The 20,553-nt window shown below is 48.8% G+C and overlaps 1 pseudogene; it reads left to right on the top strand.

Moving 5' to 3' along the window:
- The first annotated feature begins 6,446 nt into the window (after positions 1 to 6,446).
- On the top strand, positions 6,447 to 7,337 carry LOC114698884 (annotated as a pseudogene).
- Positions 7,338 to 20,553: the final 13,216 nt, after the last annotated feature.

The raw sequence follows: 20,553 nt of genomic DNA on the forward strand, positions 1-20,553 counted from the left end.
CCCTATATACGTTCTTAATCCTGTTTGTTGAACTGCCAAGTAAGGTCTTCCAAGGTCAGGATTCTAGAGGAAGTCCCTGCCTCTGACCCCCAGAGCCAGGCTGTGCAGTTGTGACCGTCTGTGACCTAACCCTGGAAGAAAAGCTGAGAGACCGGCATTGTTCATTCTCCTGAGTGCCTGGCATGGGGCAGGAGGCTAAGGCTGCAAAGAGGAGCCAGAGCCCTGCCTGCCCGCCCTCTTTCCTCCCTCCGCTTCCCTCCCGTTTCCTGTTCCTTCCTCTTCCCCTTTCTTTTTCTCTTTCTGAAAGAAAACCCCAGACTATCCTCAGACTCGTTATGTAGCTGAGGACGATCTCCTACCTTCCCAGAGCTGGGATTACCTGTGCTGGGGATCGAACCTGGCCTATCTGTGTGCATGCTAGGCAAGCACTCTACCAATTGAGCTATATCCCCAGACCCCGGGCAAGGTCTTGACTTCTCTTTAACTACTTTGGTCGGTGACCACTGAGGCTTACAAAAGAATGTTAGACGATTACTTCTTTCACTCAAAAAACATCCTTTCAGCGAGACTCCCTCCCCCCGACTCCCATCTCTCCTCACTCCCAGTGGGTCCTTAATGCTGAATTTGAGGATAGCTTGGAAACTGGAGATTTGCTTGCACCCTTAGGATGGAAGTGATGTCATATCTAGATGAGAAGTTAGAGTCCAAAAGCAATCCTGGGGTCTTCTCATGTCCTTAGATTATTCAAGCATGGGCAGTTTACCAGAAAAGGCACTGGTTTCCATTCCTAACTCTCTTTGATAGTGCCGGCTAGATACCCACAGGCTGCCTGCCACTTCTCAGGGTCTTCTGCACCTTCTCAGTCTCCTCATCTGAGAGGAAACCCCAATTTGCATATTGCAAAGCATATCCCAGTGCTGAAGTGAACCCTTCCTTGAATGTCAAAGCCATCGCCAGGACTGTGGGGTAGATTCGGGGCCCCCCCTGGCCCTGCAGTGTAGCCCTAGCACTTGCTTGCCCAGCAGGAAGGTTTTCTCTGAAAGCACTTCTAGTCAAATGCATACTCGTAGTCAAATGCATACTGGAGGCTGATGCAGAGCGGCAGGTGCCAGGGTAAGGGTTTCCAGGTGTCGTTTACTCTCACATGGTCACTGCCTAGCTTCTGCTACTATGGGTACTACTTTGTACATAACTGACTGTGAATATACAACGTTTTAAATAAAACATCTTTCAAACTCTTGGTAAGATATAATTTTGATAGATGGTTGCAGATTTCCTTCCTGTATCTGTCAAGTGAATAAAGAACGCAAGAGCCCGGTGGTGCTCGTTTTCTTCCGGGAACATTGATGTGGAAGCCTGTGCACTGGGTCATTCATAGACGCCAAGACACTTGGGGACATCTGCTCTCAGATCATAACAAGGCTGCATGGGTTACAGCAGAGTCACACCTTCAAAGGTGCAGCAGCCCATCTGTTTCTAACTGCTGTTCAAGGTCCTGTATTTTGAATCTGTGGTTCAACCACAGACCAAATATTTGAGAAAGGAAATGGCGTTTGTACCAAACACACAGAATACTTCCTCTTGTCATAACCACATGTATTAGCAGTCTGTATTCTAAATAACCCAAAGCTGGCCATGGTGCACACCTGTACACTCAGCACTCAGGAAGTTGAGCCAAGAGGATTGCTATGGGTTCAAGGCCAGTCCAAGCTACAAAATGAGACATTGCCTAAAGAAAAAAAAAGTAACACACCTGGTAGCGGTGGCGCATGCCTTTAACCCCAGCACTCGGGAGGCAGAGGTGGCAGATCTCTGAGTTCAAGGCTAGCCTGGTCTACAGAGTGAGTTCCAGGACAGCCAGGGCAACACAGAGAACCTTGTCTTGAAAAACCAAAACAACAAAAACCAAAAAATAACCCCCATTAGATCATTAGAGATGATCCAAAGTGTGTACATGGAGATCTCTGTGAGTTCCAGGCCAGGCTATGTAGTGAGTTCCAGGACAGCCAAGACTATGTAGTGAGTTCCAGGCCAGCCAAGGCTATGTAGTGAGTTCCAGGACAGCCAAGACTATATTGAGACTGTTGAGAAGAGGGGGAGGGAGAGGGAGATTGCTACATAGCTAAACTAGTGGGAAGGTACACTACTGCTTTCATTAGGTGGTAGTGCACCTGCTGCTCTCTGTCCTGAAACGAAAACATTTCCATTCTCAGCTATGGATAGATAGATGGATGGGGTCTGGTACTCAGGGGGCTCAGCAGGTGAAGGTGCAGACCCGATGAGTTTGGTCTCTGGGACCCACTTGGGTGCCTGTGGTCACACCCATAAATAAATAACAATACGTCATTAGTTCCGGGGTAGGAAAAGCCACAGCTGGCCATTGTCTTCAGAAGGAACGGCTAAGAGGTAGAGCCAAGTATGGTAGTGCGCACTGTAATGCCAGCATTAAGGAGACGGGCAGGAGGGTCAACTCAAGTTCAAGGCCAGCTAGACTACACGTAAAAGTAGCAAGAACCTGTCTCAAAAAACAAAAGGTGAATGGCCAGTCACGCCAGCAGCCCGAAGCATCTGGAATCCGAATATTCACTCCTGTGAGAAATGGAGTGTTTTAGTTAGAGTTTCTATTGCTATGAAGAGACACCATGACTATGGCAGCTCTTAGAAAGAAATCATTTAACTGGGGTGGCTTCCAGTTTCAGAGGTTTAGTTTATTATCATCAAGGTGGGACATGGCAGCGTGCAGGCAGACATGGTGCTGGAGGAGCTGAGAGTTTTACACCTTGATATACAGGCAACAGGAAGTGGTCAGTGTCACTGGTTATAGCTTGAACACAGGAGACCCCCAAAGCCCACCCCCACAGTGACACACTTCCTCCAACAAAGGCCACACCTCCTAATAGTGCCACTACCTTGGGGGGCCATTTTCTTTCCAACCAACACATGGAGGCATCATTTGTGTTCGTGAATCTTAGAAGCGGTGTTACTGTATTCGGCTAGAGGCCCCTGGCTCATCTGCCTCAGCTGGGAGCAGTTTCTGAGCGTTAGGAGCCCTGCGTGGGTGCTCAGAGCATGTGAAGACGGGGATGGAGCGAGGCTGATCGCAAGCTTGCATTTCCCACATCAGCAGGTAAGGACCACTGTCCTGTCGGTCAACCTCACACCCCATCTTGACTCAGGATCTGGCTGTAAGGAAAGGTTTCCTCCGACCTCTGCACGCACATGGTGGTGCACAAAGACCACACTCAACAATACTACAAATTTAAATATGAAAGAAACAAAATGGCTGGGGCTGGATGGCTCTGTGGCTAAGAGCTCGTGCAGCTCTTGGAACGGGCCTGGGTTTGGTTCCCAGCACCCACATGGTAGCTCACAATCATCTGTAGCTTCCATTCCAGGGACTCAGACTCCTGACCTCGGGCATCAGGTGTGTACATGATACACAGACATACATCAGGTAAAACACTCATACAATAAACCTAAAGTTTTTTTAGATACACATATATGGAGAGAGCAAGCAAGGGAATTACTGTTTTTTGTTTCTTTTTGTCTTTGAGAAAGGATCTTAGTATGTGGCCCTGGCTGATTTGAAACTCACTTTGTAGACCAGACTCACAGAGATCTGCCTTCATCTGCTCCCTAAATGCTGGGATTAAAAGCATGTGCCACCAGGCTCAACACACGTGTGTGTGTGTGCGTGTGCGTGTGCGTGTGCGTGTGTGTGTGTGTGTGTGTGTATGTGTGTGAACACACACATTTAAGGAACTTGTGGGGAGCAGCACAATGTTGGCTTACATAAATTAAACAGAAATCCAGGAGGGAGGGATCTACAAAAGATGAGATTTAAAAAATTCTTTTACAAGATGTGGTGCATGCTTTTTATCCCAGCAGAGCCACAGACAGGCAGATCTCTATGAGTCTGAGTCAGCTTGGTCTACATAGTGAGTTCCAGGCCAGACAGTTATGTAGTGAGGCCTTGTCATAAAAAATAAATTTATTAGATTTATACACATGGGGTGAGTGTGTGTGTGTGTGTGTGTGTGTGTGTGTGTGTGAGAGAGAGAGAGAGAGAGAGAGAGAGAGAGAGAGAGAGAGAGAGAGAGAGAGAGAGAGAGAGAGAGAGAGCTGGTGCCCTGGAGCTGGAACTAGAGGTGGCTGTGAATCGTCCAACCTGGTTCTGGGAAACAAACATCCTCCGGAAGAACAGTGTGTGTTCTTGGTCACTGAGCCATCTCATCTCTCTAGCTCTGGTCTTTGACTTTTGAGACATGGCCTCACTGTGTAGCCCAGGCTGGCCTCATGAGCAGTGGGATAACAGACATGGGTAACCATGCCTGGCATGGTTTTGAGTTTAGGCCTGGTATGATGGTAGATGGGCCTACCACTAAACTTGGCGGCATCCTGAGTTTGGTCTACATGGCGGGGGAGAGAGCTGACTCCAGCAAATGGTCCTCTGACTGCCTCCCGCTGTGAGATTCTGCATCCCCACACTCCCCACAGAATAAATTCAAAAAAACGGTGCTGGAGAGCTTTCCCAGTGGTTAAGAGCAGTCGCTGCTCTCCCAGAAGACCTGAGTTCGGTTCCCAGCACCCACACGGCTGCTCACGAGCAGCTGTAACTCCAGTCCTAGGGAATCCAGTGCCCTCTTTTGCCTCTGTGGGTACCAGTCACACAAGGAGTACACAGACAGGTATGCAGGCAGGCAAAACAGCCGTGCCCGTAAAAAGTAAATGAAGCAGTAGAAAATTCTTTAGGAAAAGACCACAGGCGGGGCATAGGTGTGCACACCTTTAATCCAAGCACTTACGAGGAGGCAGATGTAAACAGATCTCTCGAGTTTAAAGCCATCCTGGTTCACAGAGAGAGTTCCAGGCTAGCCAGGGCTACCCAGAGACAGGCTACCCTGTCTAAAAAAAAAAGTTAAAAAAAAAAATCTGAAGAGTTTGCCACGAACAGAGATTCAATGAAAATGGCTATGTCTGTGGCATACAATACCTTAACCTGGTAAGAATTACGACAGACAAAACAATTCAAAGATTCTATACAGCTTTGGAACATTCATCATACTCCATTAACTTAAGGGAAAGATGGAAGGGCTGGGGAGATGGCTTCGCAGTTAAGAACACTTGCTGTGCAAGCATGAGGTCATGAGTTCAAATCTCCAGAACCCACGTAGAAATCCAGACATGGTCACATGCTCCTGGAACGCCATCAATTGGGGGGGAGGAGCAAAGGGACAGACAGACAGGTGTGCTGATCGCCAGCCTAGCCCCTGTTCCACGAAAGACCCTGCTCCAAGGGAACATGGTAGAGATTGGCAGAACGGGACACCTGACGTCCTCCACACACGTGCCCAGTGCGTTAGGACAGCTGACCAGCGAGTTCCTGGGGCCTCTCTCTGTCTTCAGCCTCCAGCACTGGGGTTAGCAGCACATGCCACCCACAGCACTTTGCCCACGGAGCCATCCCTGCCCCCCTCCCCACCCCCCACCCCCCAGCCCTGGTTTAGTATTTTTCACTTAAAAGCTTTAGAGTACATGAGGCGGGGAGCTTGGGTAGCCATCTCAAGGTCAGAAAGACTGAATTTAGGACTTTGATTTTGTAGAGCACTGCCAAGAAGTATCCAAAGGATTCCGCACTTGGAAGACAGAGGTACCAGGTGGGTTTCCCAGGACAGCCTGGTCTGCAGAGTGAGTTTTAGTCTGGCCAGGGTGACACAGTAAGACCTTGTCTTAAAAAAGAAAAAAGAAAAGGCAAATTTAAAAAATACGTAGCTGTGGAAATAAAATAACAAAACCTTTATCACAACTCAGTTTTCCAAAGTAGTCAAAAACACAAGGCCGGGCGGTGGTGGCGCACGCCTCTAATCCCAGTGCTTGGGAGGCAGAGGCAGGCGGATCTCTGTGAGCTCGAGGCCAGCCTGGTCTACAGAGCGAGTTCCAGGACAGGTACCAAACTACACAGAGAAACCCTGTCTTGAAAAACAAAAACAAACAAACAAAAAAAGCCCCAAAGAAATACAAACACAAGAAATTATGTTGCCAAAACATAGAAACCCCAAGAGGGATTATAGCCAAGAACAGAGTATTTAACTCCTCTCTCAGGATGAATAGAAATCAGAAATTGAATGTTTGTGCCCATATCATCCAAGTGCTAGCTGAGGATGAACTAGAGACAGGAGGCAGATGCTATTGCCCTGTGCAAGGAGTACCTGGAGTACAGTGCCACTGGAGACAAGGACCCCAGTATGACTAGTCTCACTAGCCAGCTTGCTCAAGGGATCCCTTCCCTCTGTCTTCTGAGGCTAGAATTACGGTTTAGCCCACCTGATGTTACCTATGTCTTAATCGTGGACAACCAAATCTATAGCCTACTTCTGTGAATGGATCATCATTTTACTCCTCTCTCGGAATGAATGGAAGCAAGAAATTGGATGTTTGTGCCCATATCATCCAAGTGCTAGCTGAGGATGGACTAGAGACAGGAGGCAGATACTATTGCCCTGTGCAAGGAGCTCCTGGAGTACAGTGCCACTGGAGACAAGGACCAATGGACTTCGTGCTGCAGGTATCCCCGGAGCTGGGGGAGCCAAGGAGGCAGGATGCTGATAGCCCCCGGCTGGCCCTGGCTGTGGGCTGCTGTGTGGAACTGCTCCAAGCTTTACTCCTTGCATCAGATGACATCATGGAGTCTTCTGGCACGTGTTAGGGGCAGAGCTGCTGGTATCAGAAGCCAGGCATAGGTCTGGAGGCCATCGGTGATGCTCTGCTTCTGGAGCCTGTATCTACTGCCTGCTGGAGTTGCACTGTGGGAGCAAACCTGCTTCCTGCACCTGATGGAGCACTTCCTGCTGAGTTCCAGGCCAGCTGAGATTGGCAGACTCTGGATGGACTCATCACTGTGCTCCCTGGTCATGTGAGCCTGGGAAGACACTGCGAAGAGGTGCACACCTGTTGTCAAGTAGAGGACAGCCCTGTACCCCTTCCAGCTGCTGTGTGCATGGCAGGTGTGGATGGGGAGAGGGAGCAGCCAGTGCCAGGAAGGTCCTGCTGGAGATGGGCTCTTTCAGGTCTGAACGATTACTTTGATCTTCTTGGGGACCCCAGTGTTGGCACTGACATCTGGGACAACAAATTCAGATGGGGTTTCAGTGTCTGCAATGAACCACTCCCCAGTAGCACCAGATCTTAAAAGAGAATCAAGGCCAGAGGGACCCAGAGAAGGTAGAGCAGGTAAAAGCGCTGTTTGAGGAGCCAGATCTACCCCTGTGTTCCTCATGTATGAGGAGGACAGTCACAGCCCTGGCACAAGTCTCATGGAGCAATATGGTGTCCCCTAGCCCTTGCCCTCAGCATCTTCTTGAGGCCAGCAAAGAGAACCACAGGTAGAGAAAGTGACCTCCATGTAGCCCACTGATAGAGAGCACCTGCCTGGCATGGGTGAGGTCCTAGGTTGAGCCTGGTGGTGCACACCTGTAATCCCAGTACTTGGGAGGCTGAGGCAGAGGGATTGCCATGTGTGATCAGCCAGGCTACATGGCAATAGCCTGTTTGAAATAACGAAAAGGGCCAGCGTGGGGGAAGGGTAACGGTCATGGCTTGTGCCGTTTCCTGTTACACTGGACGGCAGACACATGAAGACAAGTCAACCGTACAGATCAATTCACACGCCTCCGTAGACCTTGGAGGAAGCGTTTGAGCACTGGGGGAGATTGCTGGGTGGATAGTGCCGCCCTGCAAGTGTGAGAAGAGGAGCGTGGAGCCCCAGAACCTGGGTAAAGCCAGATGTGACGCTGTTACCCATGGAGAGATGGGAGGCCAAGCTAGGGCAATGCTGGGGAGCCCAAGAGCAGCCCACGGGGCAGTGAACAAGAGGCCCTGCCTCAGAGAACAAGGCTAAAGGCAAGCACTAACACCCGGGGTTGCCCTCTGACCTCCACATGAGCACAATGGCACACACATGCTTGCATACATATGAATACATGTACTACACACAATACACACATACCATATACACACACAGATCATATACCTATATCACACACACATATGTCACACACATACCATATACCCGTGTCATATGTAGCATATACACACACACACCTCACACACATATCATACACACACCATACACATATCATGAAACATACCATATACACACACATCACACATATACACACACACCATACACACACATCACACGCACACCATACACACACATCACACACACACACCATGCACACATCATGAAACATACCATACACACACACACACACATGCATACCATATATACACACATTGCACACACACATAAAATAAGTCAACCATGTCTGAATCAGACCACAGCAACAGCACTTCCCTAAGAGAGGATGAGGAGGGAGGGAAGCAGTGAGTCACACACCATCTCCTGACCTGGGCTGTGAGACAGCGAACGTCAAACCTCTGGGAGATGCATTTGCGAAAGGAAAAGCCCGTCCTGAGAAACGTAATTGCTACTTTCAACAGCGGTGATAGCATTTGAAACCCAGAATTAGAGACATTATATGGAGCCTGTAGGACGGGGAAAGCTGCAGTTCCAAAGGTGGCTGAAAAAGTAAAAAAGGGGGGCATCAAAAAATCAAAACCTCGCAACATGTTCACAAGGAACAGCTTCCTCTCCAGAGGGAAGTGTGGCTGTAACATCACTAACAGAAAATTCTGCGTTTGGATAATGTGGTGAAGCTCGATTTTTAGGGAAACTTCTGAATAATTCCCTCGACCACAGCCAACTTGACCACACACGAAATTCCTTTTATAAAATCGTTTTCCAGCTGGGTGTGGCGGCGGCGGCAGCACATGCCTGCAATCCCAGCATTCAGGAGTCTGAGGTAGGAGCAGCCAGGGCCCAAGGCCAGCGCTGACTATGAAAGCCAACAAGACCCTGTCTCGAAGAAATAACACCAAGAAAAGATTCCTCCTTACCAGCTTTTTACACCCCTGCTCTGCTCTTGAGGAGGTTGGCCACCCCATATCCGTGAAGACCCTGGCCCGCAGCTGGGTTCGCGGCACTCCTAAAGTCCTGGCTGTTGGGAAGCTAAGGCAGGAGATGAATTTGACTCAGAAATTCGGGCCAATCCAGACACCATGGTAACGGCCCTTCTGGAGAGAAAAGGGACCTAACAACATAAGTGAATTTCAAATAGTAATAAATCAGCATTTTAGGACAACCTTTGAGTTTTCAAAAACACAAATTCAGCTCGAGTAGTAGTGGTACATGCCTTTGATCCCAGCACTCAGGAGGCAGAGGCAGGAGGATCTCTGTGAGTTCGAGGCCAGCCTGGTCTACAGAGTGAGATCCAGGACAGCCAGGACTACACAAAGAAACCCTGTCTCAAAAAACCAAATTAAATAAATAAAATAACAACATAACTTCTCATAGAATTTTTCAGTATGAAATAAGACACAGATATATCTAAGAGACTAGATATATTTTGTCTCAATAACAAGAGATCAAAAGAAAAAGTAGCAGGTGGTGGTGGCGTACACCTTTAATCCCAGCACTCAGGAGGCAGAGGCAGGCGGATCTCTGAGTTTGAGGCCAGCCTGCTCTACTGAGGGAGTTCCAGGACAGCCAGGGCTGCACACTGAAACCCTGCCTCAAAAAACAAACAAAAAAATGTTAATTTTTGATTCTTCAGGTGCTCACACCTTAGCTAGGACAGGCTGAATTGTGTCGGAAAAACCAACTCCCCCGCTGCCCCCGCCCCTTAGCAGCAGACTCGTCCCTCTTTATTAGTCACATTGGCTGAGCAGAACAGCAGAAGCTTTAAGGATGACTTCTAAGGAATCCTCTGCAGGGTTCAGCCTTTCCTGGACTGCGTGGCAGGCAGAGCAGGTTTGGTCTTGATGCCCAGTGGAATTTCAGTATCGCTCTGAGTTCAAGGTTTTGACCTGTTGGCTCAGGGAGCTGGCCTTTCATAACCACCTGTCTTGCTCTTCGATGTGGAGACTGTCAATCTTTTAATTAACTGTTCCTCACTCTAACCAGTTGTTAGCCAAACAAACCTAAGTTTACCTTCCCAAAAGGGATGACTCTGCTGTTGGCTGCCATGAAGCTGCCGTGATTGGCAAACTCATTAATTAGAAGATTAGAAGGTCCACTCTTTTCTTATCTTGGCTGGAATAGTCTAAGGGAAAAACTCCGAAGCAGGCTTTGAACTGAGCAATAGTACATTCCTAATACACCCCCCCACACACACACACACGTAATCCCGAGTGCAGGAACTAAAAACATGTGTCCCTTGATTTAAAGAGCATATAGGAGTCAAGCATGGTGGTGACGCCTGCCTTCAATTGAGCACCTGGGAGGCTGAGACAGGAGAATCACCACAAGCCCCAGACCAGCCAAGACTGCATATCAATGCCCTGGCCAGCCAGGGGTTACACAGAGTGACCCTGCGTCATAAAAAAAAAATTTAGAAGCCCCAACTTGGTATGGTGGCATACCTCTGTAGCCCCAGCTCTCAGGAAGCAGAAGCAGGAGGATTACATTAAGCTATGCCGTGATTTCAAACCACCTCAGAAGAGCAGCGTGCATTCATTCCTAACTGCTCTGCAGCCCCACAAGAAAATAATTTTTAAATTGAAAAAGCACTTGTAGCCAGAGAACTCTATTCTTTCTACTTTTAAATTCCTGAAGTGTTTTGTTTTGTTGTTGTTGTTGTTGTTGGTGGTGGTGGTGGTGGTGGTGGTGGTGTGTGTGTGTGTGTGTGTGTGTGTGTGTGTGTGTGTGTGTGTGTGTACCTGGCACAGCAGGGGTGGGTCTTTTCCTTCCCAAAATGGGTCCAGGGATCAAACTCAGGTCATTGATCAGGTCCTCCTACGCATTGCTGCACAGGACTGTCCTCTGAGCCAATCAGCCTGACTTGAGTTCAGCAGTGGTAACTCACAAATGATCATCCCAGCTGGGCCTATTGACTGTTTACACCCCCCTCACAGAGGAAGGGAGGGTCCTGGACCCACAGCTGGGCATCCAGCCACTGTTGTATGCAACTCTGCCCTAAGTTCGAGAGCCTCTGGGAGGGGCTAGAGTACACAGGCCAGTGACTACTGGGGGAGGGGCTCCATCTATGTGGCAGTGGGAAAACCATCCATGCTAGGTAAAGAATTTCCAGTTTGGCCTGGGGGTGGGGGGGTGGGAGGACCATGTACACTCTGGTAAGTAACACCTCACTTGTTCTCTGTAAGCACAGTAAAATCACTGGTTACTCAGAGTAAACTTTGGTAGAGTGATACCTCTGTCTTAGGATGGTAACAGAATTTTCCCAGGTGCCTGCCTGAAAAGATTCCTCCCAGAGTCCTGGGGACGACACTACATCTGGTGTGGGGTTATCTGAGGGAGAAGAATCTATGTACACCATGCTCTTTCATCCATTACTTTCTTTCTCCACAACAAACTTCTAACTACACAGTTTCAGTTCTGTCCTGACATTCAGTTCCTCTCTGTACCTACTCTTCCTGTCCTCTCATAGTCCTAACTAAGCTCCTCTGCTTTTGACCTCATCTTCATCCTCTGTTCCTTCACCCTCCATCTGTCCTTCCTGCTCCTTACCCCGGCCCTGAGAAATTCTGCCTTCTTCTCTCCTCTCCGGCCACGCAGCTCTGTCTACCATCTACAGAAACCACCTGGTTCTTTCTCTCTGGTCATGCACCTGGTTATGCAAAAAGCCCTCTTGTCCTGAGTCAATACCTCTTCCATGCTACTAGACCTGAAGGCAAGGGATGGTCTGAGCTTCATTGGCACAAGAAACAAAGCTCTGCATCTACAGCTGCCTGTCTCCCAGGCCCTGCAGAGGTGTTAGTTAGCTAGTGGATCAGCGGTAGGTCTGAGAAGCTTAGCTGTTTGCCAATATGGCCTAGCAGTATATGGACACACAAGAATTTCATAGCAGAATACAGCTGATATATATTAATAAGCTAAATAACACCAAAGATTCCTTGATAAATGGCTTCCTCTTGAAGGACACCTTGGTCGGTCAAGGTATAGCTTTTATTATATACAGCTGAATCTCTATATTATTGCAGCTCGCTGCAGGATGGGCCACAGGAAGAGGGGTAGATGTTGCTTATGTCTCCCCCGAAGGAATTTTAGCAACACCCACTGAGACACATTGCTGTGTCCTCTCTTCATGATGCAGGATCTCCTGTGGCTCAGGCTGGCCTTGAACTCTTTGTGTAGGCAGGGGAGAGTTTGAATTCCTGACCCTCCTGCTTTACCTCCCAAGCGATGGGACTGCCCAGATGCACCATCACACCTGGCTTGTACTAGGTGTGCCCAAATCACTGTGACCACAGTACCTGACAGAAAGTACGGGAAGAAAATGTTTACTTTGTCTCCTAGTTTCCCTAGCAGTGGGAGGAAGACAGTGCAATTGGGCAGCAGGAGTGTGTGGCGCCAACTGTTCACATCTCAGTGGAAGAGGAAGAAAAAGAAGTTTAGAACCAGAGAGACCAGTCTACAACCTTCAAGGGCTGACCCTGTACAGTGACCTGTTTCTACCAGCTAGGCTCCATTTCTCTCTCTCTCTCTCTCTCTCTCTCTCTCTCTCTCTCTCTCTCTCCTCTCTCTCTCTCTCTTTTCTTTTGAGACAGGGTTTCTCTATGTAACAGTCCTAGCTGTCTGGGAACTCACTCTGTAGACCAGGCTGGCCTTGAACTCACAGTGCTGGGATTAAAGGTATGCGCCACCACCGCCCAGTGGCCCTGTATCTTAAAAGGTTCCACAGCCTCTCAAAATAGCACCACCAAACAGGGACAAGCCTTCAAAACCCGAGCCTGTGGGGACTGTGTTTGTCCACTCTCTTGCTGCTGTGACAAATACCTGACATTGTCCCTGCACTCAAGAAGCAGGAAGCAGAGGACACGTGCAGTCCCAGCCCCTGGCAGGGGCTGCTTAGTGAGACTGTCTCACAGCAAAAGAGCAGAGAGCAAGGGATGCTTCTACTCGGCTACCTTCTTCTTCCTTCTGGGACCCCAGCTCAGGGAAGAGGGCCGCCCACACCTACATCTTCTCACCTCGATTAGCTTAATTTAGGAGAGTCCATGTGGTCTTAACAGTGTAAACATTGGTCAGCCTAAGTCCAGAGCCCCTACAGAGACACAATGCATGTTCTTAGCTATGAACCTCTGTGAAGGAGAAGTGAAAGTTATTAGAAAACAGACTTCTAATAACCCAAAGATATAATGTAAACATCCCACTCCAAAGGCAAGGAGCAGGGGGACAGCAAGAGAGAGGGAACCAATCCCAATGTGACAAACGCCAAGCTCTGTAGCTCCGTGTCCAGCATTTGGGACACATGGTGACATCATCTGGACCCCCATGGCTTAGGTGGTATTTCTGCCATTGCCCTGCTGTTTGTAACACACATTTCCCTTGGGCTGTGTCCAGTTCTTGCAGGGCTCCAAGGAGACTGGAGAGGGAATGAAGAAAAGACAGACGTGATGGTGATGGAGAAGCCACAACAGCTGAACAGGGAGGCGGGGCCATTGCATACAGCTGAACAGGGAGGCAGGGCCATTGCATACAGCTGAACAGGGGACAGGGTTTATGGTATACTGCTGAATCAAGGAGGGACAGTCTCTATAGGGGAACAATCTTCAGGCCATAAACATCCAAGAAAAGAAGCTATGGTGGACATGCATTGTCAACATTCACACTTAGACCCCTGAAAAAGACTTCCATTTATCTGAAGCACCTGAGAGACGGCTTTGACCTTCTCTCTTTGCCATGGGGCTGTGCTCTGCATTGGAATCCTTGACCCAGCGGTGTCCATGTCAACAGCACACATTTACTCCATTCTTCCTTCACTCAGGGTTCGCTCCACTCCCCACAGGACTAGCTCTACCAGAGCGTACAGATCACCTCAGCAAATGCTCCATATCCCTGGTATCTTCAGCAGCCTAGAGTAACTTATGCTTGATGGTGGTTTGACGAACAGCCCCACAGGCTCATATATTTGAATGCTTGGTCATCGGGGAGTGGCACTATTTGAAAAGGATTAGGAGGTGTGTCCTTGTTGGAGCAGGTGTAGCCTCATTAGAATTTGAAATTTCAAAATCCCATGTCAGGCCGAGTCTCTCTCTGCCTGCAGATCAGGATGTAGCTCTCTCTTTGCCTGCTTGCTCGGTCTCCCACTGGCAAGTTCATTCCTTCACTGGCATTAGAGTCTGATTCTTCATGGTTCTGGTGTATACTGAAGACCAGCTGAGACATCCAGCTCATGGACTGAACATGGATTTAGTTCATGATTTTTGGACCTCCCATTGGTAGACAGACATTGTTGGACTAGCTGGACCACAGTCTGTAAGCAGGCTCCCCCTCATAATTTCATGAATTGTTCTATCAGGCTTTCTTCGGGGAATCCAATCCAGCTACACATTGTCTACTCTCCCAGGTCTTCCCTGAACATCCGGATGCAGGCACCCATGGCTCCATACTGCTTTCATCCTGTATGTCTACAAAACCACACCACTCGGACCAGTGAGATGGATCAGTTTGTAAAGGTGCCCGATGCCAAGTCTGATGAGCTGATGTAAAGAGTCTTCCTCTGTCCTGCCAGCCAGCTCCCAAATAAGTACACGGAGACTTATTAATTATGAAAGCTTGGCCTTAGCTCAGGCCTATCCCCCTAGCTCTTATAACTTAAATCAACCCATGTATATTAATCTACATTTGCCTCACGGCTTTTTACCTTTCTTTCATTCTGTATGTCTGACTCCCTCCACGTCTCCTTGGCGTCTCTCTGTGCCTCGATTATCTCCTCCGACCTCTCTCTGTGCCCTCCTGCCTAGCTATTGGCCATTCTGCTTTTCAGTACACCAATCACAGCGATACACCTTCACAGGGTGTACAAATATCCTACCTTTCCTCTGTGACTACAGAAACTCAAACACTGGCAGAAACAATTTGTGGGGGGAAAAAAAACAACTGTATCTAGACTCACAGTTTCAGTCCACCATGGCAGGGAAGGTGAAGAGTGGCCGAGTAACTGATGCAGCAGGAGCCTGTGGTGGAATCCCCGCTCACATCACGGGTGAACAGTGAGCAGTATGGTAACAGAATCACAGGACTTCAAAGGGTTCTGATGACCTACGTGGCATCCCAAAATAGTGCCGCTGCATGAGCCTGGCTGGGTATAGTGGCTCACACCTGTAATTTTGTCACTTGGGAGGCTGCGACAGGAGAATTGCTCTAAGTTAAAGTCCAACCTTGGCTTCACCGAGAGTTCCTGGTTAGCATAGGATATAGAGTAAGACTGCCTCAAAATAAAAACAAAACAACATATAAACTTAAGGGCCCCTGGTGGGGTTTTCCTAAGCAAACCACAGCATCTCACACACACAGTGACAGCTGGGTAGTGATGTCTCAGATCCCTGAGGGGAGATTTTTGGGCCTTCCTCCTGTTCCCTGGCTTTCAAATACATCGTTAGGAACTGTACCATACTGGGTTACGGCTGGTGTTTCTATGTATTGATCAGAATTGGCTGCATGTATCACAGAACAGCTCTAACTCTTGTGAGCCAGACAGACGTCAATGTGTGATGACTCGGATTTTTCCGAAACACCTCCCCTTTTAGTCTGAGGCGGTCAGGATTGTTGGTGTTTGCTTTCTTTCTTTTTTTTTTTCTTGCATATCTGCTCTGGGGTAGGGCTGGGCCACAGCCTCATATTTTGCAAGTGTGGGGTCTCTTTCTCTGAGGTCACTTCTGATGGCAACCAGAAGCCAGTTCCATGGGGAGAAGGTCCTTTGCCTTCACCAGAACCTTCCCAGCGACCCAGGCTAATGAGACGCTGAGGGCAGGCCTTTTGTGCTGGCAGTACAGGACACTTTCCTCTAAGCTAGGGCGCTTAAGCTATGGCTCCAGAGCAACCTCCCCACCCCTACCCCATCCCCCACTTGTTCTAGGAACGGTCAGTCTTTCCCCTGTCCCTTTGTGTAAGTGATCCTCTGCGGGACCACTTTCCCAGCTGGTAAGGAATGGGCACCCCTTTGACCTCTTGTACAAAGACAAGTTCATGATGTAAATAAACCACAGGCACTTTGGGCACCGATATACAACTTTCGTAAGTAAAGATTTACAATGATACTTCAGATTTATCAAGATTCTCCAGGCCTTTGATAATGGGGGGATGAATTTGCATCTTGAAGGCCAAATGCACTGTTGGTAAACATTCTTATGAGGCGATGCTGTTGCCGAAAGAGGTGACGTCACGTCTTAGGTGGAGTCCTGCCAATTCCAGCACGCTGGGCCCCTCCACTGACGTGTGCTGTGGGAGGCTTTTCTCCTGCTTCCCAATTTCCTGCCAGTAGCCTGGTGGTCAGGACGAGGGTCCCTGGCCCTGGCCCCTGGGACAGCAGACAAGTCTGGCCAAACTTCTCCACTGGGAACTTGGCCAAGCCAGATGTTTCCTCAGCCCCTCCCCTGGCTTGCCCTTCCTTTCAGGTCTCTGTCTCCAGTACATTTTTCTCACCGTCCAGGCTTCTTCCTGCAAGGATGGCTTTGTCCAGGCTTTCGCCTCTGGCTGGAGAGGGACCAAGGATCTGACTCTCACCATGATTTCTTCGAGGTTTGACATTTCTGGGTCTTTGCCACCTCATCTGGTCTTTCTCAGAGCAAGCCCAGCCTCTGCATAGTGTCAGCTGTCAGGACCAGGAAGCCAACAGATGGAGATGTTTCCAGCCCTCTGAGGCCTCGGACCAGTATAGGGATCCACAGGGGGGGCAAATTCACACAGATCATGGGGGTGGGAGTGGGATGATGACATCCAGCCATTCCTGGGAGTCTCGATCCCCAGGCGTGGGACATCCAGCCTAGGCTCCCATGAGTTGCCGAGTAACTGTTTGAATCAGTGAAGTAATGGGTAGAAGTCTGCCAAAGGGGATTTCCAAGGGATGTAAGGGATGTGTTTTGAGTAAGAACAAGCATCCCACCCTTGTTTACATGGCTGTGCTGTGGAGTGGCAGACCATATGTGTTTAAGGGACCCTTTGTTTACAAACAAGTAGTAGAACTGTGCCCAAAGGACATTCCTGCGCAAGGAGACCTGCCTGACATCTTGGGTTTGTCCTGAGCTCTCAATGCTCCCCCTCCTTCCGCCCAAGAGCCCCCGAGGAAGGCACTTGCCCCAAGAAGCCAGACATGATGGAGCAGTTACAATAAATATGTCCCAGACCCAGACGAAGTAAGCCTTCACATCATCACCCACCTGTGAGGCCAGCCACCCCCATTTTACAGATGAGGAAAATATTAGAAGACATAAGACTAGCACAGGAAGAAATGCTATTTTATTAATAATTTACATTAAAATTTCTTTGATAAATATCTGGAACAAAAAGAAGACAAATATACAAGTGAGGGAAGAGCTCATCCCACCCAGGGCCTTCTGACCCCAGGACCTGCCCAGACAGAGAGCCACTGGGTGACCTGCCTGGGTGGCCTTATGGATCTCCCGAGGACATTGCAGAGTGCAATGTTTCTGAATTCGCTCACAGAAACTGCTCTGGCAGAGGAGAGTGACAAAGCCTGAGGGTAAAGGACTCAGTCCAAAGTGGCATCCTGGGACTATCGATAGACTTTTTATTTCATAATGTATGGTCTGTGTTGCTGTTTGGTAAAATATGTACATTATAAGCCTTATCATTTTAACCAATGTGTGTGAGTACATGTGTGTGTTTATGTGTAGTTTATGTGTGTGCTTTTGTGGTGTGTTTGTGTGTGCTGTGTGTGGTATGATGTGTGTGGTTTGTATGTATGTGTGTTGTGTGTATGTGTGGTGTGTGTGTGTGATTTGTGTGTATATGTGTGGTGTGTATGTGTGGTGTGTGTGTGTGGTTTGTGTGTATGTGTGGTGTGTGTGTGTGGTTTGTGTGTATGTGTGTGGTGTGTATGTGTGGTGTGTTTGTGTGTGTGGTGTATGTGTATATATATGTGGTGTGTGTGTGTGTAGTCTATGTGTATGCATGGTGTGTATGTGTGGTGTGCGTGTTACTGAGGACTGAACTCAGTACCTCATGCAGGAGAGGCAAGTGCTGTACCACTAAGCAGTATCCCACCCTGCTCTCTACTTTTTATTTTGAAGCAGGGTTCCCTAAAGCATTCAGTGTCTTTGTTAGGGTTTCTAGTGCTGTGACAAAATGTCGTGACCAAAGGCAACTTGGGGAGGAAAGGGTTAATTTCATCTTCCGGCAGGAAAGGGTTAATTTCATCTTCCGGCATGGAGTCCACCATCCAGGGAAGTTAGGGCAGGGACCTGGAGGCAGGAACTCAGATCAAGCTTGGTGCCAAGTGTCTTTACCTTCAGAGACTTCTCAGTGGCCACTAGGTCTTGAACTTTTTGTTTGTATTTTGAGACAGGGTTTCACTATGTGGCCACAGCTGGCCTGGAGCTTGTCATGTAGACCAGGCTGGCCTCGACCTCACAGAGATCCACCTGCCTCTGCCTCTGAATGCTGGGATTAAAGGTGTGCACCCCCACACCGGTTGACTTGAACTTCCAACCTCTGCCTTAGACTCTGAGTGGCTGAATTTACAGGCCTGCATCTCTGTTTTTGTTTTGTTTTTTTCTTTTTTCTTTCTTTCTTTCTTTCTTTTTTTTTTTTTTTTTTTTTTTTGGTTTTTCGAGACAGGGTTTCTCTTGTGTAGCTTTGCGCCTTTCCTGGAACTCACTTGGTAGCCCAGGCTGGCCTCGAACTCACAGAGATCCGTCTGCCTCTGCCTCCCGAGTGCTGGGATTAAAGGCGTGCGCCACCACCGCCCGGCTTGTTTTGTTTTGATGTGTATGTATGTGTGTGCCTGTGATGTGGAGGCTTAAGGCTGACCTCGGGAGTCTTCCTCCGTCCATCCCACTCTACCTTATTAACTGAGGCAGTCTCCCAACTGGCTGCACAGGTTGTTAACTATGGCTGATGAAGTCAGCCAGCTCGTCCCAGCCTCCCCACCTGCACACCAGTCTGCTTTCCATCACCACCCAGCATGCACACGGGTACTGGGCCCTGGGCTGTCCCACAAGCCTGCCCCCCGGCCCCGCCATAACCAATTTAAGTTTGGGATTCAGAGGCATTGAGCACATGGGCAGCATCACCCCTGTGCACCTCTGGACACAGTGGTCTCCCTCCTGATCAAACAGCCCTGACCCTTCTCCCACCTTTCCTAGCCCCCCCCCCCGCCCCCGCTCCCCCCCGCCCCCGCCCCCCCCCCCAGTGACTTTCTGACTCGGTGACGACGCTGACTGCTCAAAGTAGAGGAGACCTTTTTACCAGGACAAGTCTCTGTCATTGGTGACTTAGTGTATGTCCTCAAGGTCAATCTACAATACTTGTTTTCATAAATACACACACACATACACACACACCATACACACAGAACACCACACACCACATGCACACAAACACACACACACACACACACACACACACACACACACACACACACGACGACATCATTATAAGCCAGTCACAATCTGAAAGCAGATGTTTCCAGAAGCTGGGCTTTATATGTGTTTGGTGTTTTTCTGTGTCCCTAAGGTCACACACCCCAGTATAAGAAGCACCCACCAGCTAGCCCTCAGGCCAAGTTCTAACCCCCTCAAAGGACAGCCACGGTCGCATGATCAAGGCTTGTGCTCAGGGGAGGCTGGTGCTGGTGGGTCCTCCTGGCCAGGCCACTCTCTCCCTGAGAGGAGGCTGCCTCCCTCTTCCCGTTGCCTGTTTTTGTTCTCTGCCTTTGGGGCTGTGGATCTTAGGAAGTTTCTAGTTCACTGGGATTAATTTTTACACTGATTTCTTTTTCAAATGACATGAATGCCATCTGGGGAAGTTACCTTGCCTAACATGTCACAGTCAGCAAGTGGTAACCTCAGAGTGTGGTTACACAGCTTGACTGCACAGTGTCCCACGCCAGCCTCTGGCCCTGTGCTGGGCCAACGTGGCACCGGCCACGGAGTGACTGTGGCTCTTGAATGTGGCTCATCTGAATCCTGTTAGTTGTGCAGGATTGAATTTGTGCAGATAATTAAAAAATTCAAAACTTGGGTTTTTTTTGTTTTTTTGTTTTTGTTTTGTTTTTGGTTTTTCGAGACAGGGTTTCTCTGTGTAGCTTTGCGTCTTTCCTGGAACTCACTTGGTAGCTCAAGGTGACCTCGAACTCGCAGAGATCCGCCTGGCTCTGCTTCCCGAGTGCTGGGATTAAAGGCGTGTGCCACCACCGCCCAGCTGGATTTTTTTTTAATGTTTTTTTCTTTTCTGTTTTCTTTCTTTCTCACTTCCTCCTTTTAAAAAACAAAAAACCAAATCAAACAAACAAAGAGAAAAACCCAGGGTCCTTTGTAGCCCAGCTGGCCTTGAACTTCTTTATGCTTGAGAATGTAATTTGTGATTCTCCTGCCTCTCTCTGAAATTCTGGAATGACTGGCATATGCCAACCACACCTGCTTACTGTGGGTGGGACTCAGGCCTCCATGTATGCTGTACCAGCCTCCACTAACCCAGCTACACCCTCAGTTCAGAATATGGAAAAGATT

Source organism: Peromyscus leucopus, chromosome 14, assembly GCF_004664715.2.
Source record: "Peromyscus leucopus breed LL Stock chromosome 14, UCI_PerLeu_2.1, whole genome shotgun sequence".
Lineage (NCBI taxonomy): Eukaryota > Metazoa > Chordata > Mammalia > Rodentia > Cricetidae > Peromyscus > Peromyscus leucopus.